Raw genomic sequence first — 27684 nt, forward strand, 5'->3', positions numbered from 1 at the left:
TACTGATTTTGCCAGCGTGCGCGACGCTGGGATCCCGTTTTCCAAATCAAAGTACGTACAGTTTATATCGATTTCCCGTGCAGTGAAGTCGATGGTAACGATATCACACACACATCCGTCTTCTTTCAAGATCTATTTCCCTGATTCATTCGTCACCTCAACAATAATTGTCGCAATTAAGTATGACGCTGAAATTAGCTGGTAATAAGTCCGGAAGATTTTCGGGGAGTGAGGAAACGATAAAATATTAAGCAGGAAATTCGAAAGAGTTCCCTGAATAATCCTGTTCAGTTCCATTGCTTCGTCATCCCCTGGAACCTTTTCACCTGCGTTGGCTGCTGACTATTACATGCTAGTTTCAGCGTTGTCAATTAAGTATTCGATCGAACGGCATTTTCGGATCATTTCTATCCACCATAAATTTTACCACCTGAAATACGATGCAAAATTAATATCACAAGCCCTTTTGATCGTGATGATAGAAAGCGAGTGATTTGTCAACGTGCCTTTTTCATTAATATACGTAAGGAAGGAAGCTTATGTTTCGACACGGTCTGCAATCGACGGATGAAACTTTGCTCAAGAATTGCTCAAAGAGGTACAATTGTCGAAATACCAAGTCAAATGTTTAATTCTAACGGAATCAATTATTCCGATTGAGAAAATCGAGGAATCCAGCCATGAGCTTCTTCCGGTCCGCCGTAATCACTTTCGAAGCGTACCTACCGGGGATTTGATTAAATCCAAATAGTCGAATGACGGCTGATTTCCAGAAAGGTATTTATACCACGATTGCCCAGCAAATTGATCGGAAATTCGTCGGGTCCATTCACCGACGATTCTTCATATTTTTATTCATTATACCCGGCGACTAAAGAATTTTCAGGCGTTCGTAATTTCCAACCCCGATCTCGCGCCGTTCGCCGTCAATCTGTGACAGGCACTGAGTGCCGGAAGTGAAGGATCGTCGCGAAAGACTTGATGAGATTATGGGATCCGTGTCTCTTTCCAAACCAGCATCCCTTGTCCGCTCTTTCTTTCTCACTTTCTTGCCGTTTTTCCCCTTTTTCTCGCTGTAACGGCTGGTACCAATTTTGGTATCTGGACACCCCGGGGAAAACCCCGCGACTGAATCTGAACGGATTGACGTTGCGTACCCGAGTTTCAAGTCCGTTGTTTTCGATGGTCGGAGGAGATCAATGGGCTCGTTACTCTTTCCGAGCTCTCTAAACCCACCCGAGATATTTCCACAGCGTACGGATTTCGCCCAGATATACCGACGGCTGACTATGAGTGAGGTATTTCTTAGCATACTCCGACGCCGAATCGTATCGCCTTTGACATTTAATCACGGACGAGGCAGCTCCCGAGGGACGCCGTTATTGCTCCATACCTATACGCAGCTTGACTGACTTTAGCTTGTTCGTGTAATTACCGTCTCTTGATCCACGGTGACTTCGAATCCCCTGTCACAAAACTTTCCATAGTATATCAGAATCTCACTACAGTGCAGTGGAACAAATATTGGGGCTCGATGTCGGCTTGGGATTTGCGTGATAACTCGAGACAATATTATAGGATGCTTAATACATACGTCTGAGAGTTGGTGGAGCGAATTATTATTATTAAATCGAATCAACGCCTTCTCTGCCTGCACTTTTTCAGGCGACGAATACGCCCGAAGAGGCAGAATTTTTACTTCGAGGAAAGTTTGTGTAGAAAAGCAGTGAACGTTTTTTATCCTCCCGAAACGGGGCATCGAATCACGCTGGCTCCTCGACATTTTCGCAATTCCGAGAGACTTGAGAGGGGTCCGGTTTTCGTCAGAGTAAACGGAAATTTGTTATTTATACACTTTGACAAAGCTGTGAGGGTAAACATGAGAATGCAAAGAGAAATTCACCAGGCGTTGATCGAATAATTACAGTTTAGCGAACGTTAATCGTCTTTCGCCGTCGTGACGAGACAACCGCGATGCTTCGTCACTCGTCTGACGTAGGTAGGCATTGCGTCATCTCTTGGGGAATCACGACAAATTATCTATGCATTCCGTACCCTCGGGGAGAAGTTATCTCCTCATCATTTTGACGCTTTAATCTTGGATCAGAAACGTCCAACCGTCCTGGATTTTCTGATCGAGACTTAGCTCGCTGACCTCCGTTTCGGTGACGACAAACCTAATTTGAGCTTTCACACGTGAAATACGATGGCGTCGATTCCTCATACGTGGTCGTTTGATCGATCGGAGCCAAAGATTTTTCCACATATATCATTTACCTTTAGCAATTTTCTCAGCTGCTGTGATGTTACATTTTTTTTTCTTTCCTTATCAAGCTCTCGCTCAGTGTTTGCGCTTCGAAATTCTGCCACGGGCACAATAACGGTGCCTGGGTTGTAAGGTCGCGCAGATTTGAATACGAGGATCCAGAGTGGAGAAACGTGGTCTCCGGCTCCCCGACAACCGGCACCGTATTTCTTATGACATTTGCCTAGCTGAGGGAAAACTCGTACAGAAACTGCGCTATCTTTGTTTCAGGAAATGCACAAGAGTTATTAACGAGACCGTGTCAAAAGGCTCGCAGCAGCACGCAAGGAGAGGCAGAGAAAGTGTAACCGTCCATTAATTTTCAGTGTGCTACCGTGTATGAAATTAATATTTTAGCAAGAGTTATATTCCAGCAGTGACAAAATTTTTTTAGAGGATGGGGGTCCTTGTTTGCGTCTGTACACGCTCACTGTTAACTCGCACGCCGATTCTTTTATTCCTGCGATATGTTGTAGTACGGAAATAGAATTGAACATGTTTTTAACGTACTGATTCAGACGTTTGAGTGGTGAACAATACGCCCAAAGTTTAACCCCAAAAAAATAAAGGATCCAACCCGTGAGAGTAAAACGACTGCGCATACACGGAGAGAAGAAAATTAGCAGATTTTACTGAAAACTATAGAAAAAGGGAGACACATCGAGGTTTTTTATAAGAAATACCGATGTCAACTATAGTTTTTACTATAAATGTGGCAGGTTTTACTCTGTACACAGTGGTTTTCGCTGATTATACAGTAGAATCTACATTTTACGAAGTATATTTTACCAAAAAACGCGATGTGTCCCTTTTTTCTTGCAGTTTTGAGTAAAACCTCCTCTTTGAGATATTCCTTGAGCAGAGGGCAGTATTTTGTGCGGGGTATAAGTACAGCCGCTTCTCAATCATTCGTAAGTTATAACGAATCATTGCACCTAATGACAAGATAGAATCGAAAATTTCTCATGAATTATATTACCAAACGTAACCCCTAAAAAGTCACGGTTACAAAAATTCTTCTGCTTGTAACATTTTACCAAGTCTTATCATTCCTATTTTAAATCGGTGTATAAATTATTCGATCGAACTGTGGCTAGCATTTCATCTTCATAAAGCGCCGTATAAATTGAACGGTTTTTAAAGTCGTAATTTTTAGATAAATATTCGTTAGCTTGGCTTGAACTTTTTCTAGTTCATAGAGATCTATTTGTACTTTGTTGTAGACAAAAATCAGTAAATTGTAAAATATTCGCGTTCGTGGAAGGAATACCTTAACTTTATTTCCCTACGAGTCTGCGCCATTTGCGCAAATTGATACCGAGTATAAAAGTACAGATACTTACTCTTATACCTCCGTCTTTCAGCCCGCGATATTTCCGCTACGTTATGGGTATAGTGATGCGCCATTCGCTTGTCCCAATCGTCATATTTCTCCTCTCCGGTCAACCATTGGAGACTCGAAAGTCCTATTCAGCTCGAGAGCGCGATAAACAAAACAACAATAGTCCGCCATTGTTGTTCGCCGGCCGTATTTCTTTCTCGATACCCGACTGCCGAATGCTCAGATTGAGCTCCGCAGCTTTCGCTGGTCCGATAAGCGAAAGATTTGTTATTGCGACCGAAGAAGTCACCGATATCGGAGAGCCGACTGGCGAAATGCGCCGTGAAATATGACCCCAATATTTTGTTTCCGTAAAATTTTCTCCTCGTCAACCGCAATGATTGATCGTCGAAACGGGGAAGCGATCGTCGAGATCAGTTTTTAATTCAATTTACGCGATTTCGTATTTTTAAAACGATTGTAAATGTGATTGAAACGTGAGTTGGCCGATAAGAAGAAATAACAAATAATAAATATTCAATTACGAGCACGGCTATGGATTTTCAAGTTACGCCCAACATTTTACCCATAAAATATCATATCTGTCGATCGCAAGAATCGTCGTTTTACGAACCAGCCGCTGCTGTGCGATCCGTTTTAATTATAAAAGTTGAAATTTCTCTTCTTCCCTTCGGAACTGCCTTATAGCGGATTTGGTAGTTCTTTTTTTTAACATCACTTTCTTGCACAGTGAAACTGTTCTTCTTATTGTAATAAATTTCTGACAAACAAAACGGTAGCAGCTTTACATGTAAAAACATAGGCTACTTGAATAGATACGCGCATTGGAAGACTTGTTTAAAAGATTGACGAAGTGCTGTAAGATGTTTTTTTTTCTCACATAAATTCAAGTCCAGACAAATTTTTTCCTCGGAGCAGAATTCGAATTCAAATTATTATTGTCTCAAGACTGCACTTGAAGATATCCGAACGTTATTGTCATTACAAAAGTGATGTTAATAAATATTTTTCCGGTCACCGATTTATTTATCAGATTTGGTCCATTCAATGTGATAAAAAGATGCTCGACCTTACATCAAAGAACATTCGAGAAATATCGAAGAATTTATAATTTATTCCATCATTCTATTTGTTGTGAAATTTATTTTTTGTTGTACATTTGACGAAAATCGCCGTGTTTCTACGATCTGACAATGAGAACGAATGTACTCTTTGCACTCGCCGTTTCCGTAGAATATCGATTACAGCTAATCCCACGAATTCTAAAGTCTACCGGTTTTCCATCTCTGAGGATTGTTTACATCGTCGAACTGTTATTCGCCCTCTCTGAAGCTTCGGCTTCAGTGTCACAGCGTCGCCAGACCGGGTTACACGTCGGTTCCCGACGATTTTGTATCACACGGTACGTGCAGAATGGGGGCGTTGAAAACTGAGCAAGGTGTATTGTTCCGTCTAATAAATATCACTCCCTCGAGCTGACAGCATTGCGCAGTGTACCATGCTTTTAATTAAGTGCATTATAAAACGTGCTTTGTGATCGACGATGACACTGATAAGAAAGACGACCGGGACGACAGACTTGTAATACAAGAAAGTCGAAGACTGGTGAGTTTGTTACATGATTTTATTATCCTCATTTACTGAGCGGTAGCGCGTTGTGAACCTTGTTTTTTTCTTCTTCTTCTGCAGTTTTATATAAATATATATTTTTCAACGATATACGAGTGACTTGACACGATGAGTTTCCTCGTAAAGAGGTTCGTAGATTCGATCCGGTTTACGATAGCAATATTTTTATCGTAAATAGCAAGAGAAATAGCTTTTCTTATCAACTACACCAGACTCGCGCCTTACTTTTCAAGTATACAAACCATTGAATAAGCTGATATTCTTCCTTGTATTGTAACTGTATTATAAATATTTAGGATATAGCTGTGAAAGTTTCTTTTCTAGAACCTAGGTCTAGGTACAGGGTATAAAAGTATATTGGAACTCGTAAAATTTTGCAGAAGGGTCGTTCGGTTTTGAAAAAAAACACGTATACATTACCACTTGATATTTGTTTTTCTCGTAACACGAGCGTATCTATCCTCAATCTCAAATTCGTCTATCCACTCGTTTCCTTGACGCGAAATAATCGAGACCAATTTCCTTACCGGATGAAACTTGTAAAGATGTAGTCTGAAGAAGTTTAAGTAAAATTGAAATAATATTCTCGCCGTTAAGGGTTCCCCTTCCGTTGAACTTCTTGCGTTACGTCGTAGAGAAAGTAAGGAAACTCGAAAAGCACAGGGGGGAGGAAGGGGACCACCCCTGGGCTAGATCCCGACTACAGAGGAACGCCCTTATTTATACATCGCTCTTGAAAATGGGATGTTCGTCAGTCTTGGGTGCGGTCTGACAATTAGATGCTTTTGAAGTCGTCGCATGACGGCAACCGTTCCCTTAGTTGGAGGTTTAGCTCTTCATATACGCATTATTAAAGAACTTGAGGCATTCTCTCCGAGTTAACCGGGGAAGCGCCATTTTAGTTGAGAATTTGTGAAAACCGGTCTTTATCCTCGTTACTGTTCACGGTAACTTGAACGATGAAAAGATAAATAATACATTCTCGATTAGACACGGACTGCAGTGGTAAATAAATATTTTTTATTAATTTTATTACGGGACAGGTTCAATATATTCTTAAGCTGCAAAGATCTCTTCAATAATACGAAAATTGAAAATATATGAATTGTATGGAAAAGTTGAGTTTCAAATCGCTTCGTGGTTAAACATTCTAGTAGCTTCCTTCCATTTTATTCTACTACGCCTAATTTTATTGGGAAGGCTATATATTTATTCTCTGTGTATTCAGTGAAATACTTTTTTTGTTTCATTGCGTTGGTATCGTTTATATTTGATTTCAGAACATACATCGATATTGATTGCGATCGACAAATAGCAATGTTGAATTGACTACTGAATAAAAAACAAACAAAAAATAAAAATCTGTTTATGCTTTGTATCATATGCAATATGCTCGAATTCAGACAGTAGGAATAAATATGTTTCTGTACCTACGCCGTACTCACGAATGCGATTCCATAATTTTTTCCGCCAACGACAATATCGTACTCAAACAATTGCTGCTTTATCTGTACAGTATTTCTTTACTTACTGTTAACCTCAGGGGTTTTCACAAAGTTAAACACTCGATTCTTTCTGAGCAGCTGCAGTTTCTGCAAGTTGGCAAAGTTTTATGAAATTTCAAAACAATAATCGATCAATGAACCTTCTTTCTATCTCATCGTCAGATGTACGGTCTGCGTCTGAAGTCCCAGCGCGTACAAGCTGAATCGCTTTTATCGTTAGTAATATCCTAACCGAATTAAAGCCGTCTAGAAGTATCTAAGTTTATACCCTCCAAATAAACGCGCGATTTTCTTGGCGAGGCTTTCGAAGATTACTCGAAAGTTATTCGAAAAAATTTCACACCTGATTCCCACACCCCGAGACGAATTAATAAATAAAAGTACCATCTTTTACAAAGAAGGTATCCCAGGTCAATTTCTTGGAATCGATTTCTTTCCTAACATGTTCTAGTAGATCGAAAACTATGCGCCACTTTTTTTTTTTTTTTTTACTTTTTCCATTTGCCATTAAACACTTTGAGGAGGCAAGTCAAAGAGCGATCTGGCAGTTTCACCCACAAGAAAGTAATATTTCTCGTCCAATCCAACTCGAAAAGTTTTCTCATAACGAGAAATGAAAAATATAATTTTCTCAATTAAACGACAAAAACAACAAAAATTGCCAAATGACCCCTTGACATTGCTTACTTTGGAGGGTGGTTTGACTCCCTTAAAGTGTTTAATAGCAGATAAAAATCAATACGTGTCCTTTACGATTAGTTTTCAATCTGCCATAACGTACTACAAAAAATAAATCAAATCTGACAGATCGACCTGGCATACCTTCCTCGTCATTTCTCCCTGTATTCGTCCGAAAGCTTCGTCGCGAGATTATTTCACTTTTTTTCTGGGTAAACGACCCATCGAATACCCAAGATGAAAATGTTTTGAAAACCGATTTGCGACAGCGCAGACCAGATAGTCGCTGTGATAACCGACACGGAAAATCTGCGACGCCTTTAGCGCTGCGCTTCGACCCACGGTTAGACCCGGTTTACCCAAGACGTGGATATTATACCCGAGAGTGAGTGGGTGCTGGTGATAAACCTTATTATCCAAGCAAAACGAGGCTAATACTTGAGCGACGACGCCTTCGGCGAAGCGCATCTTGCGCCTCCAGATATTTGCCCAGAAATGGATTTTCGTCCGCATGTGTGTTTGCGTGTGTTTGCGCGTATGCGTACCGCGGTGAGTCTACAAGCTGGTTAGCATCAGGTGAATTCGAAGCGGTGGCGAGCTTCAACCAGACCGGTTAAAGGTATTAGCGAGCTATCGTTGGATAACTTTGATGAACGGGGAGCATGCAGATTCGGTCGAGGTTTTATTATCGACAGTGAACGTGGTTCTTTTGACGTATAAATCGAATTTCAGGATTCAGGCTTTCGGTATGTGGGGTATAAAAATTTTCCCGAATACTCGTTTACGGTACCCTGTAAGACAATTGAGAGATCGGAATACGTACACTGTTGAAAATTTCTGCATGAAACTTCTTACACTGCATTGGAAGTTTCATTAGGATGCGGAACAATGAATTCACCATACATTTACTGTGCATTCGATTTACGAACACAATAAATTTGCTACAAAATTTAGTGAAATGAAATTACTTTTTTTTGTGTTTTTTCTACAAATTTTAGTAAAATGAAAAATTTTCATTGTAAATTTCAGACATATGCATAGTAATTTACGTTGCTGGACTGAGTTTGTAAATTTACACCTCTTTTGTAAAGTAAATGTGTAGTAAATTCACAATCATTTTTCTTCTCAATTTTGTCTTGTAACAAAAATTGTCATCGTGTCTTCAATGTTGTTGTTGTCGTTGTTGTTGATGATTGGAATAAGAAACTTTATTCGTATCGCTGACTTGTTACCATGTATTAAAAGTCATTTAATTTTTAATCGCATACGGCGAAAAGGATGCGGATTTCGGAAGAATTTCATTAACACGATTACTGTGTATATACGTCACCTTTAGCCGCCAGCGATACAAATCGATTGGTCTACTGTGCAATGCTAACATAGGATTCCGTTTGAGTAACACAAACACACACACCCACACAGGCAAACTGAGCTTCCTTCCCAGCGATCGCTCCTGCTTCCTCAATATTTGTTCCCAATGATTAGCACACTCCAGTCGACGTTATATGCTGCACAACATTCGGTCATTGAAACAGAGACTCTATATTTGGCGAATGATCAAGAGTGACGTTGATCGAGGGATTTAGGCATTTGTTGAAAATCATTAGAACAACGAGTAATTAAAATTCTACCGAATTCGAATTTAATTCAAACAGAGACACTGAGATCTATTTATATTCCATACAGCCGTGAATATCAAATTTCGAAATGTTCTTTGCCTTACAAACGAGAAATATAAGAGTTTGAGGCAAAAACTTGAGGTGATTTATCGAAAATTTTTACCCCAAATCGTCACTAGACTGAAGGTGTCTTTCTCATCAAGTTTCAGGAACGTCGATTGAGTCCTGTACTATTTCCGAATACTGATTACCTAATTAAAATATGTAGTTTTCTGCCTTTACACTGAAATCGTTTTACGTCATTGCGATGAATCTTTAATCTGCAATGGCAGTAAATACGGAGTTCTTGCGCCGATGTGAATATTTAAGGAAACAAAATTCGGCGCACGTCTGCTGCTGGTATAAGAAAATTATGTGAAAATCACCCTCCCCGTCACGGTCTAATCTACCGCAAATGATTCCGTTATCTCCTTCTGGTGCTTAGGCTTTCCGCAGAGTTTCCTAGCTTTAACCACGTTACGATATGGCTCGCTGTAATTCGGCAACGCTATATATAAAACGGGAAATTTACTACCCGGTTCGAAAATAACCCACCGGGAAATTCATGCTAATCGACGACAACTTCGACGTTTCAACGATCGATTTATGAACGACGTCACTCGGTGTCAGGACACGCGAAATATACTTGTGTACTTGATATTTATTTCCGTCACTGTTTCCATCAGTCGCAGAAAAGACAATTTTTTATTGCGGATCTGAACACTGCTTCAAATTTCAGCAAGTCATTGAAACGAAGTACCTAATAAAATTTTAATATCTGAATTGAACTACCTTCAAATTCACTTCTCGGTTCTGCTGTGGTTTTTTATTTACTTGTTAGCACGATTTTATTTTTCCATTCGCCGGATTGAAGGTTCCCAATATCGCGTCAAGTCCGATTTTAGGAGCTCCCCAAAGTTCATCGGGAAACTCGTGAGTCAGTGTAAATCGTAAGAACCAACCACCTCGTTATGTATTCCGTCCATATAGGACGAATCGCGCATCTCGATGGAGATGAGGGGCTTTTGTGCCGCTCTCAGCATTATGTCACCTTAATTTTGACGATAAATTTGACAATCGCACAATCGTGTCTGGGGTTTATTATCACTGCTCGTATCCATCGCTCGTAATCAGATCGATTTTTTTAAGCATAAATTCTGCGAATGGTAGCTTACAGCCTTTTATAGTTTAACAATAAATATCGTCGTAACCATCGCATGATTTCTCTCCTTGTTAGAAATACCAACCCCTGTGCCGTCAATTTGTATTTTTATCGTTCGACTACCTTAATGTGGATACATAAAAAAATTCTGCTCGCGGGAAAAATACCCGGTGTGAAATCCATTAAAGATGCAGTATTCGTTAATTACGGATGCCAAAACGATAGCGAAATTCCTGTAAAGCTCGATCGTCAAAATTAAAGCTTGACGGTTTGACGCTTGATGAGTGCGAGCGAAAATGTAGAAAGAGAAAAAATATAAGGATTATCGTATCGAATTTTCGGGGACCCGATAATCTATATATTAGAATTTAAGAAGCGTAAAAATTCTATGCCGTGACCTTTTTACATTTCAACGTTTTTTGCATATTACAACTTATCGCACTTTCAAATTCGCGGTTACGAAAATTTGATATTGCCACCGTTTTATTTTCCGGTCTTGCTAAATTTTTACCCGGCCCCCCGAACATTGGCCTTCAACTATAATTTATAAAAACAATATATCAACCACCAATTTTTGTTGTTTCCGGGCATAATCGTTCGATAATTATACGCTCACCGCGTTACGCGAAGGGGATGCGTGCCTGCGGTTACGATCGTAGATTTATTTGTATAATCGAGGCGAATTGCGGGTGGAAATGCAGACGCCGCTAATATCCGGAGTAGGTATCTAGCTTCCGTTGTTATTCATTGCTTTGGCTGAATCGAAACTCGGTATCCTCTGGAAATTCTCTGTACCAGTAATATTGAATCCCTGATTGTTCGCAGAAATTCCTCGATCAGGGCCGAATTTCGCTACAACTGTCCCCGACCGATCGTTGGTGCAACGGGTGGGAGACAATCGAATATGAAAATTTTCTTCTCCTGCTAGTCTTTCTTATTCTTCTTTCTTTATTTATGAGAAGACGGCCCGCGCGCCAAATCTTTGCCGCCATTTCATCGATCCATATTCATGAACGATACTCGCGAATGACTGTAATCTAGAATTCCTATCGCCGCTTATTATTAGACTCGGCCGAATTTTTCCCGCCGATTGGATTGCTCGAGTTTTCAATCAACCCGGCATACAAAGTCCAGCTGGGTTCATCGCGGCTCCGGAGTGTGCTTTGTCTTGCTACTTGTCAGCCTCGGGGATAAGTTTCAGTACGGAGAATGTCGTTCACACTTTCCTTGCGGCGTTTGTCATGGCGTTGAGATTAATGGCCACCCGTGCAACTTCTTGTTTCCGTTCGGACGGCAACTTCAACGCAACCGGACACTTTTACTGGCTGAAAGGAGGAAAAGTTTGTTGGAAGCTTTTTTTTTATGCCTCGCCTACGTGCGGCTTGTATTAAATTTCCTAAAATATCTCCCGATTTCATTTTTATCGAGAATACGCGCACCCGGGTATCAGCCTCCGAGTTGCAAATTCGATTCGATTCGATATTATCCAAACTCAGCGATAAGCGTTTAGCTACTAATTGAGAATGCCTGGTGCTAATCGTCGGGTTATACGGATTTCGAACAGACGTTCAGCCCGAAGGTACCAAGTTTTGTAGAAGTTGGGACGGGATCCGGCCACAAGCTTAAGCAGTTAATTAAGGGTTGGATTTTGCCCACTAAAACGATGTGTACAGAGTAACCTACGTAGAAAAACTGCCAACCTCGGATTCCTACAGAGAGGGTCGTTATTTTCAGAAGAGATTGTTAAGGTCACGGTAGACTTAACGAATCAGTTCTGCCCGCTTTAACAACGTCGAACTAAATTGATTAATTTCAAGTTGAAATCCATCGCGAATTCCTAACTATAGCCAAAAAAAACTTACGCGTCGGCCAAGCGCTTTGTCTGCACTGAAGGTAATGTTTTATGGAAGGAAAAAAAAAAAAAAAGAAAGAAATTCAAGATTTATGTATAATCGGTACGTCGCTCGCTTGAACAAATTTACTCTGTGCTTGGATGAATAATTTTTCTACTCGCGCACAAATAATTTCCGAATGACTGTTTATACTTTGTATACATAACGAGAAATTATCTGTTAATTTAATACCTGTACATGTGGCAAGACGATGCAAGAGATTAGACATGATTTTGTACGTATAATTTCCATGTGTTTACTGCATACAAATATTTCAACCTCTCCTGAAGAAATTATACCTATGTACGTAGTACCGCTTATCCGACCAAAAAAGTTTCGACTTCCTTCAAGTAGGGTGAAGTTTTACCTCATCTTCCATCTCGGCAACTAACATAAATTATAAGCCAACATTCAACCAGGGTTAAGATGAAATGTGTACTTTGGGAATTATGAATGTTTGTTAAACGCGTATAAGAAAATGGAAAATGTATTTTGGTTTTTCTAAGTAAAAAGATCCCTCGGTGTTCAACCCTCACGAAGCGCACGGACCATTTCCTTCGTCATAAATAATCGACGGTCCGGGGTGAAAAATCGGAAAAACGCGTGTGCTTTTTGGGCGAAAGATAATGCTACGAAAAATGAAAAATTCGGGTCAAAAGCTTGTGGCGATAACAGCGTGACGTGGAGGTACTATTATGACGGAACTTCGCTTGCCAAGTTCGTTTAGTCATTCAAATGTTTGCCAAATTATCACGCGCTGCTTCGTCATTGGACACGAGCAGAACATCGCTGGTTCAAACAGACTCACTTTTTTTTCATGCGAGAAAAGCAAAATAATTTCATAATTTCAAAATTTTCCATCTGGGTGGTCGGTCAGGGACGTTTTGAAACGGTTTACACGTGAGAATTATGGTCGGAAAGGTTATTAATGGGATTTGTATCCAGTCCCCCTGATAATTTGCCAGGCTTTTTCAAATTGACCTGTGCTACGCGCCCTTCTCGGCTGTACGGGAGGTGGATAACTCCCTGATGAAAACACAGCTCATCCGGGAGATGGGAAAGCGAACAGTAGGCAGAGGTAAAAGAACGACATTGCGATTATATCTTTGAGAGAACCTCGAAAACGTTCGTGGAGTTCGATTTCTGTGGGCGTTACTGAGGCTTGTGGATCGGATCGTCCTGAATCCAGAGCTTTGGCTGATAATATAACCCTTAAGTCCGCGCTTTTCTCTCCGGAGCAATTCTTTAGGTCATCAATAGACGCCTCGGCCAAACGGTGGATTCTGTTCCCCTCATATTTTTTTTTTTTTCTTCTTTGTCGACAGATATCCCGCCAAACATCTGTCTTCCGGCTTTGTTCACGCCCCCCTCTATTTCCATGTGACTTTATTTTTCTCTTCTTAAAGGAATTTGCATACGAGGTAGACGGTTGAAAAGGTTTGTCAGTTTTGGGAATTTATACCCCGATAATCAATTGTTCAGTTCGATCGGGATTTACTTTCAATTAAATATACGTAGATCGTCCGAGCTTCGTTTACATATTTTTTTCAACAATTCTCTTCTGCATTTTGCGGATCGTAATTTTGCTCCTTCTGAACTTTGATCGTCGATATCTAATTTCTTCGGTTTTGCGGCCGCTCTTAATTTTTAATTTCGTTACTTTAATTTTTCTGTATCTCCACATTCTGTGCTTTGGTCATTCGAAATGCCGACTATTCCGAAAATACTACAAAATTCGTATCTCAAAAATGTCAAGTTTTCGACCAGTCGACTTTTTGACCTTTCGGGATTTTGAGCCCCACCCTCGATCCATATAATTTTGAATAAAACAAATTCCAATCGAATCGAATAATCTGGTCGCCGATTCATAAGTCTCCGTAATTGACCGAATTTTTTAGCCGTCTGCTCGTATTTGGCACTTGGACTTCTCCGCCTCGGTGTCTCTATTCGCAAGAGTTCCCTTCAGGATCGGCGGTATCGGACATCTCGGCCCTCGGCCATCTTCATCCTGGTTTATACGGCACCTAAGGGAAGGAAGTAGCCGCGAAGGAGAAATCGAATCAACGGTGTGGGGCGGGTGGATGGATGGGCCATTTTCACGCCAAGATCCTCGTCACATTAACTCTAGGTAGATAATAAAAGCAGGGATATGGGGGATCTTGATGAGCCTGTGTATATAGTATTCCAAGTGTCACGATGGCGGGATGCTTCGACACTCGAGGAAAATACTTGTATCTTCATCCCGGGTCAGATCGGTGACGTCCAGGGCGCTTCATTGTCCGTCGACAAACATCCTTAATGTTCGTTTCCGGTCCGAAAGTTTTCTCTCTTCTTTTTTCTTACGATAATCCGTTATTTCTTTTTTTACGGAAAATTTTTCTCACGGTTTCGACGAACTACGATACAATACGTGAAGCTTTTCTACACTCAAAGAAAGACTCTAATTCACTTCCGAAAAGTGGAAAGTGAAACGAGACGACGGTTTCCACGCGACAAAACCTTTTATTTATGTTCGGTAAATTTTTGGTAATGACGTAGGCGGAGATTTGAGCACAACTGCACGCAACTTTGCAGGCTGGTTTTGTTACAATCAAATTAACTTCTGCGAGTATGACAAAACATTTGTGTGTAGGTATCGTAGAGGCTCGCAGACAAAGGTCTGTGTATTTACGTATTCGCAAAACCACCGCGGTCTGCAGGCGAGGTAAATTCGGCGTGATATTGCCTCGGGGAAAGGATATTTTGTGCCTATAGTTAAAACCCGGTAAATTATAGCTTAATTAAAAGCAACTGTTCACTCCGAGCGAATGTGAATCTCGATGAATTTTTCAACGTGTATACGCACCGTAGAATTTTCGAGTGTCTTCATTGGTTAGGCAAATGAATGCGAGCCGGGTCGCGGATACCTTTTTTTTTTTTTTGTCAAGCTTTGCGTGACCGGATATAAAAAATTCACTCGAATGTTTGTAGAATTTATACGGTCGCAGGGACGAATTTTACCTTCGGGTTTTGTTGACCTCTTCACGCGGGGTTAGTTGTGAGTCGGAACTATTATGAAATCAAGAAGTTCTATCTCAACTCCTCAAATTCAGAGTTTTTTATTTTTTTATTTTTTTTTTTTTCACCGAGAATAGTTTTACTTTCATTATGGAATTATTATTCAAAATTAGTTGGCATTTAATTCAAATCTTGATGAACTTTTACAAAATTTTCCAAGACTTTAAAATTGTGATTCCATGATGCAATCCATATTTATTCCATTCGACAAATTTACTTCATTTTAAGACATTTTCCATTAGGCACAATTTTATGAAGCAGCATTTTATAGAATAATATCAATGTTGCTGAATAATCTATTTCTTTGGTAAACGTTGAATTTAAGTATTTCATATTTGGACTAATCAAACTGATCTAAATTTGAAAAAAAATTTTTCTGGGAAATGGAGGTAATGAAGAATTTCTTCGAGAGAATTTTTTTCAAATCAAGTAAGCGCAAATTGTTTCACTAAATGGACGAATCACGGTTTAAGAATTACTGCAAATTTCACTTGGAACAAGAGAGCAATAGTCACACGCACGAGATGGTGTAAGATTCGGGAGTATTTCGGTTGTTCGTTGAATACGCTTCACATTTTTTAATCCCCATACGAAGTAACGAAAACAAGCTTTTTCCCCCTACGATAGTCAAACAACCGTGAATAAATTATTGCGAAAACTACGTCACCGACGAAGAGTTATTTTTCGGTAAAATGTGCCCGATTATCGTTGGTACCGATATGAATAACGAAGCCTTGATGAACCATAGCAAAGCTCGTTATCGCTACTTGGTTTATAGCTGCGTAATTCAACGATCCGCAACGCGTTTAGGAGATACAATATGCCCTGAATCATGTATCGATACAAAACTAGATTGTAAAGATATTCAAAACTCGCAAGTAAATACCTAAAGAGCTGCTTGATTGACCGAAATTCGATTATTTTTATTAGCTTAATACCGATATAGTCATACGCTGAGTTTTTATCAAATTATCATGTTCGTAAACTTGGAAGGTATACGGTATATGGTATACGAACATAATAAATTGACAAATAGTCAAGTAATAAAATGGATGACAAGTATCGATTTTTGGTCAACCAACTTCTTGAAAATCATTCGAATATTTCACCACTGATGCAATGTAACTAGCGAATCGATAAGGTCAAAGTCAAATTTTCACATACACTGTTATGAACGATGTTTCCCTATTCTTTTACGCCACTTACTCCAAGCCGAAGAATTATTTGCCATGATTGCGTGAAAACCAGTTACAATTTCACGCGATGCTCGCGTGCATTTTTAATTGAACACTTGCATCGTGTTTCTCTCGATACACGTAGTAAAACCTGATTTTTTTTTTATACAAGCCAATTTTTGATGACTTTTTTCACGAATGGTTTGAAGAGCCGGGTGCAATTACTGCGCCCTTTTTTGCGAGTGATTCTTCGTTTAAAAAGGATGCTTCGTTGTCATGGGCCATGATTGGAGTCGCAGCTACAGACCCTTTACAAACACCCACCAAAGTACCAACGAGACTATTGTCGATGAGATTTCCTCGTCTACAACGGAGGATCGTTAATTTTTTGCTTTAAAACCACATTCGAGGGATCCGAATTGAACGGCTGTATACACGGCTAAATTTGAGCCGTACCGGAATCCAGGTGCGGATAATGGACGCGATCAATTAACTTCTTCAACAACCCGATTCGTGTGTGCTTGAGAACACGTGCTGATTAATCAGCTGGCGCAGACCACGAAGCTTCGTTTTGGATAACCGTCTCCGAAACTTTTTTCTATCATATTATTTACGAGGAAATTATTCCAAATTATTCACAGCTGATATACAAGGTACGGCTGAAACTTGGAACGCTCATCAACGCCACTTTGCACAAATTTTCTTAATCTTAATCTCGCTGATGATAGGACAAAAGCGAATTGGCCAATTTTATTCGCACGGTTACACCTCGCTCCGTAATGTAATGTACGATGTTGTTGTGAGATCATAATTATTTCAGAACGAGGCAAGGCACGAATAGAAAAAGTCGAGTAGTGCTTTGGCTTGCGTTAGAAACGATTTTCACGAGAATTCATTTTGAGTGGAATTCCAAAAATAGGTTTACATGCGTATTTTTTGACGATAATTTTTATTGGTTGATTGAAAAATGATCATTCGGATGAAAACTTATACACGATGTGCGTAAAAAAATTTCAAGGTTATATAGATACCAAACATAGAATCGCGCCTGTCTGCGTTGTTCAGCAGATATCATCGTAAATATTCTATATTCCAAACAGTCAAATTTTCACACGTTGCGAGAAGAGCTTCGCATTATACACACCCATGCTTCTTATCGTACCGTTATTTTTTCTCAGACGGAAATTGTTAAAGCGATGATCATCGCGTGCAAACTCTCTCGCCTACGGATTTTTTTTCCTTCGGATAAGACAAATTTTTTATTTTTTTTTTATTTATTTTTTTCTACATTATTCGGGTTTTTCATATAGCTAGAAAAGTATTTTTACATTCGAGAGTTTGTACAACGATCGCTTCCGAATGAGAGAAAAAATAACCCAAGAAAATTAATTTTACAAGGTTTCTTGACGATCAGTCGAAGAGGAAAGACGAGCTTTTAATCATTTCGTCTGCACGGAATTGCGGGTAATGAAACGCTAGAAGATTGGAAGAAAAATGAGGCGGTAAAATTTATTAACTCGTCGTGTTGAGGTATGATCTGTATACGCTGATATTCGCCAAATGATTGCAGATACCAAATTCCGTTCCCCCGGGCGATTCGGTTAAACTTGCGAAGGTTTAGCGAGGAATGAATTAGATGGAAGTTTATTAGAGTTTCGTATCGTTCGGCGGGTTCCCTTCATCCGCTCACGGGGCGAGCATAAATCTGGTCTCCGATTCGGGAGAGTAAAACTGATTTATATGCGTCCACAGCGCGAAAATTTAAACGAAATTTGAATCCGAACCTGTTTATCCGGTGTCATACGGTGTTTTCAGCTGGCTTATGATGGTCGCAGACGGGCGGTGTTGAAAATAATTCATTCAGCTGTTTAACGCGTTGCGCAAACATTAATAAAGATCTGAGCTCAACCCTCGATACCCTAACAAAATTAGAATTTCCACCCCCTTAACATTCCGGCGTTAAATTATTAATTAACATACACCGTTACACTGCGTCAAGACGGAATTTATAGGCGGTCCAGATTTCGATCAGCGGAACAAATTGTCCCGCGATTCTCCAAGCAATTCTATTCTCTGGATTTCTATACTTTACTTTCCTACGTTTCGATTATCAACATTTCGATATCGTCTGACAGAGATTTTCGTGACTCTGAAAATCCGACATTGTTACCCATATTTGCATTTTTGTTCCTATTCTTCGCTGCAAATACCAGCAGTAATCGCTATAGATACTTTTTTATTAGGGTTAAAATGCACGTATCGTAATGTAGATGTATACATGTGACGTACTGCCATAATTAACCGTCGTATACTTATTATAATGCACCTGGAGGTAGAGCAACGTTATTATACTCTTGCGTGGACCTTGTCTGATATTGAATTACGCATGCCGTGTATATAAACTGCCAGGCTGGGCTTGCACATCGATATCGATCGATAATGTAACATATGCCATTGTATTTTTTGACGAATGTCCGTGTAATTAAAGTTTGCAAAACGGCATCCTATTCGGCTGGCCCTCTGTTTTTATCTGCGAATTTGTAGAAAATTTTTAACAATAGTACGATGCGTTTTAGCTGGGAAGTGAAAATGACGGCGTGACGACGCAACTTGGGTCTTTATTCGCCTGCCAAATTACACCTCCTCTCCAGCGGATTGTTATTTGCGAAAAATAAAATCCATCGGTGACCGTGAATATGAGCGCGTCTGTAGCGTGGTAACAAATCGATGATTAATTGCCATCAATTTTCACGCGAATACTTTACAAGCTCATGCACCATCAGCTATTCCGCAATTTGATTACGTTCGAGTTTCATCTTCGCGTATAAAAGTAATTGACCCAGTTTCGCAGACGCAACCGCTCAAACCATTCAGTCTTACATATTTTCAGCTCTTGTGAAATGACTAATTCAACGAAGGCAAATGATCTGTTGTTTCACCGTCAATTGCGAGTTGATCGCGTAGTTCGTACTCTTCTCAGGTTATTTAATTAGAAAACTACGACAACGGATGAAGAAAAATGGACAAGTTGATTGAAAATTATACGCCTGAAATGTGCAGGACCTCTGAAACGGCCAACGAATAGGTAATCGGCTGATTAGTGAAAATCGCGAGTAAAAGCTCTACGATAAATAACCTCAGCGCAAATCGATTCAATCGAATCAGTCGTGCTTCGCCAAGTTTTTTTTTTTCTTATCCAAATGGAAGGGATCTCGAAGTTGGAGGTCGTCGAGTTCGCCAATTTACCGTGATTGGCTCTGTTATTAGGGTAAGAGTTAGTCAATTTGTAACGATTAGTTGGGCTGCTTACAAGGGCAGAAAGCGTACTTCGTTTCTGCGTCAGAAGCACGCCAGGCGCTGCAACAAACATTTGTTAGCAAAGCATACGTCCCGGCGTATCGGCCAAGTGAAATGAAACAAACGACTTGTGAGTTTTTTCCCGTCTTTTTTTTTATTATTGTAAAGCCGATTCACGTGCGTTTTTTGCTTCAAGAAAAGGTTCTGAATCGAATTTCGAAAGTAATCCTGGCGGTGAGAACAAGGATCGCACGTTTTTTGCTAAAGTTACAGCTCATAATTCGATCTGAACTATGTCTGTTAGACCGTGTTTAATAACGTCTTGTACGAATCTGAGTTTGAAAGAATGTCGCGAGTAATTAATCTGCGAATTTCTTCGATAGCTGAATTTAACGAGCAATCGGACATTCTTCGTGAAATCACAAGACTTGGAGGTGGTATATATATATATATATATATATATACATATATATTCAAATCACCTGACGTGACTCGAAGTAATTTAAAATCACTCGAACTGATTTAAAACTCGTTCACATCCAACTCCGAAGTTGATCATTAAAATGGCACTGTACGTGACTTTAAGTGACTTCTCACTAAGTGCACGCCTGACTTGAACAGTAGTTAACCTCTCGGAAAGCTATCTGTAGGACAAGCAATAAATCCAACTAGAAATCCTATAAGAGAATCAGCGACCGGCGAAGAAACGCGTGTGAATCTTAACTTAACGAGCTAGTAAATGTCTTTTCTATCATGCAGTGAAAGGATAAATCATGGCAAAAGATACATTTGCACGTGTATGATTTGAATCTACAAGTTCCGGCCGGTAAATATAGCATCCTTGACGTCACTGCTCGGCTATACGTATCTAAATAAAGTTTTCTATATTTATGTATGTTCCTTTGAAAAAGGAAGAAAGAAGAAAAAAAAAAAATCGCAGCAATAAACAAAATCAGTAAAAAATACATCGTTTTACGACGCTCGTTTCAAGTTTCACGATTATTATATACACATACCTACGCATATTACGTGCCATCTTCGATTGATAATCGAAGCGATACGAAACAGAGCTTCGCTTGTGTTCAACAAACGTTTACCGTAGCAGGGAAGCTGCGGAAGCGGTGGAAATTCCGATTGACACGAATCAATGAGCAGGAAGCGCGAATACCGGTCTTAGGAGGTGGGTATTTCACGTCGAAGTTGGAAAACCGCGATACCGGAATCGACGCCGACACTGAGACTGATACAATTCCCACCTGTTCGAAACAAAGTTGGCGCTCCGCGCGCCGCAACAACCCCTGAGCTTTCGCACGGGGGAAACGAAAGCTGACCGCATCCCTCTTGTCCTTTCGTTGCATCGCCCTCCCGTTGGAAATCGAATTTTCCCGACGGTCCTCAAATTTCTAATATCCCGGAAAACAATCATCCACTTTTTACCTTTCCGTCAAGATAGAAGAAATTGCGGATGGGATTGCTGTTTTGGACCGATGACGCCTGACTGATTACTTTTTTCAATCTAGTATCACGTCACCGCCTTTGCTCTAGATAAATGTCACTGCCCTGTTGACGCGTCAGCGAGGAATGACTGATAAAATGCGTATCTTGCCCCTTGACCTAGGACATGAAAGCTAGACTAGGATTAGTTTTGCAGTATCAAAATTATACCGTGAGTGAAATATTAAACTTTTCACATCTCTCTTTATTTATATGCAAAGCATTTTATTTGACACTCTTTTTTTTTAACTCTTATATTTTTTTTCTTTGAAATCTATGAAAAAAACTCCTTCGCGTCTTATAAGGCTTGGAAAATACCCGCTAGCAAATTCTTCGATGCGTAACAGTAGAAGTTCTTAAAACTATTTCCTTTTTCGAATTTGACAGATCTTGTTGCCCCAAAACCACGTGGAAAAATTTTCTAAATTTCTAGTGTGTGTAATTTAAAAGTGAGGATGTATCCAAAATTGAACAAAACACTTGGTTGTATCTATATATCGAGGCGTTTAAAAAAAAAAAACTAGGAAAATTTTTTTTCTTCTCCAAACAGGTCCAGAAGTTCCATTCAGGTAAAATAATAGGCGCGTTAAAATGTGAGCTCTCAATTTTAACATTAAGAGGTCGCGCATCGCACTTTTCTATTTCCATAAGAATAACATGGTGTTTATATATAATATATATATAATAAATGGTGTTTGCTCCTTCTGATTTTTATAACTAGCTAACGATGCGTCGTACAAAAAATTTATAGACACATGTTTGTAGAGAGTTGAACATTGACCTTAGATAACTTTTGAACGATTGGAATTCATCACAAAATAGTAACAGATCTTTTTTGAGGGGCGTTCAATTCTCTACAAAAATATGTCTGAGAATATTCTGTAAAAGTATCGGTAGCTAATTAACAAAATCAGAAGGACCAAAAACCGTGTTATTCTTACAGAAAATAGGAAAGTGCGATGCGCAACCTTTTAATGTTAATATTTAGAGATCAAATTTTAATAACGGGCGTATTTTTATACCTAGATGGTAAGTTTGAACCTGTTTGGAAGAAAAAAAAAGAGTTGTTTCAAACACCCTAGTATAGACAGATATGTATATCTCATAGCGAAGGCTGCACCCTGAACATTCCAATTACATTAGAAACATCACCCTTTGTTACCCCTATAATTGAAACAAACATTACATTCGGGATAGATTAACGATGCTTTACCCCTGACATCGGATATCCGCACCGTTCGGCGAAGCAGAAGCGAAAATTAGACCCCTTCACTCATTGCCAAGGCTCATCAGCGGCAAATTGAATCACGAAAAGGAATGAAGGTGTACATAGATAAGGCGAGTCATTAGTTGATCCATTTTCTTTAACGATCTTTTTGCCAAGTGTGTATATACCCGGTATATATACATATACCCCCCGTATGTATATATATGTATATATGTGTGTATATATATATATATGAGGTCGGGTTCGGCACCGCAGCGATTTCGTTCCCACAATTAAATCGGCTAATTGCCATCCCGCGTGTTTCACCCGTCGAGGAAGATGATATTCGGAAAACCGCGATCCCTAATTTACCCCACCTACATATATCGCGATTCAAAATATCCTCTCAAATGCAATCAGAGTTCGAAGCGGATGACGGTAACAGTCTACGGCTGTTCCATAACACCGATCGAAAAACTGAAATTGTTTTTTTTTTGTACGCATGGGTTACGATTTTTACGCTTCAAAAAAAAAAGGCAAAGGTACTCGATGTTCACTTAAACTTTGTTACTGATACCAATAAGTATCATAGTATAATATAATCGTAAGACGAAAAATAGAAAAGGAAAAAACTATGCTTTCAACTGTCTACGCAGGGTGCTTGGTTTTTTGTACATTTTTGTAAAAAGAAATCTATCTTACGGTCAACAAGTTTTTTCGTACATCATTCAAACTATCACAGACAGTTGGTTTATATCTTGAAAATATAACTAATATATATACAACTATTTGATATATATTGCCGTTCCGATCACTAAAGCAAACTGTTCGGAAAGTATAATAACGATTTTGTTCAATTTTGAGGCGAAGGAAATGAAATCAAACTGTGCCTTACTCGGGCACAAAAATCGTATCGACTGGCGTTACCCTGCGCTTCGTTAACTGTCAAGTGGTTGGATTTACCCAGCTCAATGAAACACCATCTCCGATCCATGTTGAGGCGATAGGCTCACGGGGCAGGAAAAAACCTACGTTGAGTTTCGGTTTCGAGGCGTGATACGAGGGTATATTTTATGCTCCGAGAGCCAGGGGAATTCATTGCGTTTATTACGTAGAGTTACGTTAAAAGCATATGTACGTGGGTAATGCTCCTCTCTTTGCGTGATCGTTGTATCGCGGGTTCGTTTCGACAAACATTGTCCACATTTTTTTATTTCATTATTTTCCCTACTCTTTTAAACCGCACTTTTCACCTTTCAACCTGCACGAACAATAAGTGAGTTGAAAAATTGCTTCAACACACGAGTGATTCTCATTCGGCGAACAGTCGTTAGGCTCCGAGACTGAAAATATCTTCCCTCGGAATACGAATGGCGATTTTGAACGGCGACGATACGTTTTTGAACGTAATTTAAGCCTCCGTGTAACGTACGTACAGAGAGGCCGCATTGTGCGATGAATAAGAGGATAGATTTGCTCAATAACGGGCAGATACGCGGCTCAAGTTGCGAAATAATTGCCTTCATTTTCACCTAATGTCTCATTTCCTCCCGTTTCTTTGTCGGGTTGATATAAATTTATGCCAACGAGTTGACAAATTCTTTTCATGCCGCAGCCTCCAACAGTAGCGAGATAAGATTGACCCGATAAACTGACCCGCGGGTTACGTTCGGAAATACTTGAACGTGCCGAGAACGTGATCCGCTGAGCTGAGAAAAATGTATGATCATTTGGTGAAATTTTTGCTCATATTTTATGTTTTTCTTAACGTATATTCTTTTTATCGTTCACCGCTGGGTCGTATGAATATATTTTCACAGAATTTAGGTGGCACCGTCAACTATTGAGAAAAGTTGGACTATATCCATTAGTCACTTGACAGCTCTTTTAAATTCCTCTCGTAGCTTTTATTACCCTCACTGTGTATTCGTACGTATAGAGTATAAGAAGATAAGAGTTTCGTAAACTCGTGCTTACGAATCCTCAGACAAAAGTTGCAAAACTCGGTTGCCGGAGACACATACAAATACGAGCTATTAGCGATTCGATATCTTATACAATAAAATGGCCCAAGGGCTCGTCTTCTTTTCCTCCATCGATTGGAAACTTTGGAAAATTGGATTCCCTACCGATTCTCAGGTCAGCTAAACTTCCCTCTAAGCGCAAACGGTCTATAAAACTTTTTTTTCCATCACCCCAATTTTCACGTTCTAAATATTCTTGTTTTCAGTTGGTCTAACTCAAATCAGAATAGTCGATAAAATTTTGTAAAAATAGTTAAGGTTCTTGGTTCTAATTGCTTATATTCTTCTATACAGACGCACTTTCAAATTTTTTTCGCGCCTTTCGAATTCGATAAACTACGTAGGCATATAATTTAAGCGAATTAAAATCTAAAGTCAGGGACTCACCGTAATGGGATGACTTGAGTCTGACTTTTCCAATCTGTTTTCCTTAACTTTGAGGCGCCGGTACAAAGCTACAGAAGCAAAGGTGAGCCGAAGGAAAGGTTTATTACGGAGGACGCGTGGACGGGACGCCCGTCTCGACGGTACTGCCGGAGGTTCGAATTCCGCGTCGCGACGCCGAACGCGCCGCGGTGCTACGACGCATGGCAGTGTGAACGTCGTGACATCCGCGGCTTTTGAAAGAAAGTATTCAGACCGCCTTGGTACAAGATTCGCGGATCAAGATAAGCAAAGGCCTGTTTATTCGGCCAGCACTTGTGTGTCTAATGTCCATTCACAACTCGCGCCAAAGAGTGATATTATATTTGGATTTCCGGCGAAGAGAACAAAATTTTCAATAGCTGTTCAAGTTCGCAACACGTAATTTCGTAGAAAAATATAACCGGCTTTATTCTTTTCCTGGTATGTATGACTCTCTGAATTTGATGTAATCAAATCGATACTTCGTAGCGCGGATTGAAAAGCTCAAAGGCTGTGTTCAACGAATGTGATGAAAACGAAACTTTGAAGTTAGTATTGAACTTTATTTTTCGGTAGATAATTGTGTCTCCCGATATAATCTCAATTCACGCTATGAATGCATGAGTTGAAAATTGAGCCTCTGGTCTTTTTAACCGCGAAAGTCCCACGTCTTTAATTCGTCCAGCAAAAGAAAGACGATTATATCTAACTTCTGTGTAACGAATTCATTCATAAAAATGGATTACTGAAATTTCTTTCAATTCTCTTCCCTCTTTTATCATATTAATAACCTTACGTTGAATATCTTGCAAGAGTAAATTCTTTGGCTTCAGGTACAATAAGTCCAAAAGGTATCGGCATTCTGTACTTTCTTTCAAATTCATGATTCAGAATGTATTATTGAAAGAATTAAATACGAGTACACGTGACAAAAAAATTATTAACAATTTATGTTTTATATTTTATTAGCTATCGTATTTCGACGAGCGGCTTATCGATCTTAAATGTACATCCTGCGTCGATCAATGTCGGGTACACATAAAAATAGGGAAAAATTAAGCTAACCGGGAAAGCTTAAGCTAAAGGTAAAGCTTTCTATTACACCGAGCATTAGACTATTTGACTCCTGGAAAAATGATACCTTATACAACTATCGCGTGCACACGCAAACGTGAAACCGACACCTTGTCTCGACGCCCGCAAAGACACGAATTTTAGCAGTCACGCATCGTAACGTGCATATATGTATGTACGTATACATACATTCATTGCGAATACCTTGCAAATTAAATTCTTATTCCGCGTAAAAATTTGATGATAAGCATTCTCAAGATATTGACTAAGGGAATTGAAATTCTTTAGCGTTAGAATTTAATTTTGAAATCTTTTGCTTGCCGTAACGGTTGTAATAACAATAGTAATTATAGATTTCGTATTTCGCATGACGAGGTTTCCTGATCACAAATCCATGCTTTTCAATAACTTTGTTACAATATAGTCGTGGATTGTATATTTGACAAATTATTGTATCCGTAAACTGCGAATATCTCTTTAAAAAAAAATACAAAAGTAGAAAATACTGTAAGTATAAACAAAAGCTTGGATGTCGATGCTTTACATTGAATAGCTCGAAGGTTATGAAAAATCTAGCGAATCCGTTAGGCTTCACTCTACGATAGCTCATTTTATTCGGAAGATTATTTTCGACAAATTCACTGAAACACATCGTGTTTTTTGTTGTATTCTATTATTAATTCTATTATATTGTGTCCTGTTATTTAAACCTTTGTTTGTAATTCGCGTATTGTCTACATTTATATTATCACAGAGATCTTAGTAGCGCATTAAGCATCATAGGTGTATGTAATAAGGTACTCAACACAGGACTGTCTAGTATTAAAATTCATTAGTTATCTCGAAGCATTTCTAATTGTTTGACACGAGTTTTAGCCGGTTAAAAAGTCCGGTGTGGTAGCTGCGTTACGACGAGGTGAGCGTCGCTTGTAAACTATTCTGTGGAAAGTTGAAGGAATTTTAATGAGAAAATAGCGAGGTTACAAGATTGTGATATAATGCGGAATTGTTTCAAGAATTAAAATTACCGTAGCGCAGTCGTAATTTCATCAACTGCATAATTCGGTTAACGTCGACGCTTATGAATCGCACAGAGTTACTAACTGGGAATGAATTGCATTAAACTTGCATCGAGGCTATCATTCAATAAATCTAATAGACGCGACAATGCCGCCGGCTGCAGGACAATTTCTCCATTATTCTTCTCCATTGCCAATTCGTACGTTCGTCTTCACAAGGCGAAGCTCATCGTCAGTTTCACTCATTTCTTTTTGGCATTTTTGAATTTCTTCCGACAATCTAACACCATCAAAACAATTGTTTTCAAAAATTTTTCCGTTAGATTTATCGACATTATTATCTGATATCAAACAGACTCAAATTTCACGGGTACAGCATCCTTACGGTGTATAAATTTTGAACATTGTACAGATCGAGATCGGATATTATAATCCTGTCATCTGCACTTTTTATCAAATTCAAATTCTAACGCTCCGTATTGCATTATCTTTTTTCGCGGAAAGTACATCGTCAGCATTTCATATAGTCATGCTGAGAATTACTCAAACATCGGTGAAAAACCGCAACAGGTTGTACGACCTGATTCAACGATCTGTTGAATACAAGCAAAAAAAAAAAAAAAAAGACATTTAAATGCATATTCATTTCATGATGGAATTTATGAACCCGCGTTCGATCTCACAAATTTTACCGAGGCGCGTTGCGTGCGGGAAAATTCGTCCTGATATATATCTCAGAGCTGTTATCAGTTTGGTATCTG

The 27684-nt window shown here is 39.4% G+C and overlaps 1 protein-coding gene and 1 long non-coding RNA gene across 4 annotated transcripts in view; one reads left to right on the forward strand and one right to left on the reverse strand.

Annotated features, from left to right (window-relative positions):
• LOC124179099 (tachykinin-like peptides receptor 99D) overlaps positions 1-24938 on the reverse strand; it is a 127232-nt gene extending 102294 nt beyond the window's left edge. For all 3 annotated transcript variants that reach the window (XR_006869951.1, XR_006869950.1, XM_046563176.1), the window contains exon 1: positions 24813-24938. The gene's annotated coding sequence lies outside the window, so the exon portion shown is untranslated. The remainder of the gene's footprint in view (positions 1-24812) is intronic.
• The window catches only part of LOC124179102, a 94771-nt gene that overhangs the window by 41505 nt on the left and 25582 nt on the right, over positions 1-27684 (forward strand). The window lies entirely within an intron of this gene.

This window comes from Neodiprion fabricii, chromosome 3 (assembly GCF_021155785.1).
Source record: "Neodiprion fabricii isolate iyNeoFabr1 chromosome 3, iyNeoFabr1.1, whole genome shotgun sequence".
NCBI classification, from domain to species: domain Eukaryota; kingdom Metazoa; phylum Arthropoda; class Insecta; order Hymenoptera; family Diprionidae; genus Neodiprion; species Neodiprion fabricii.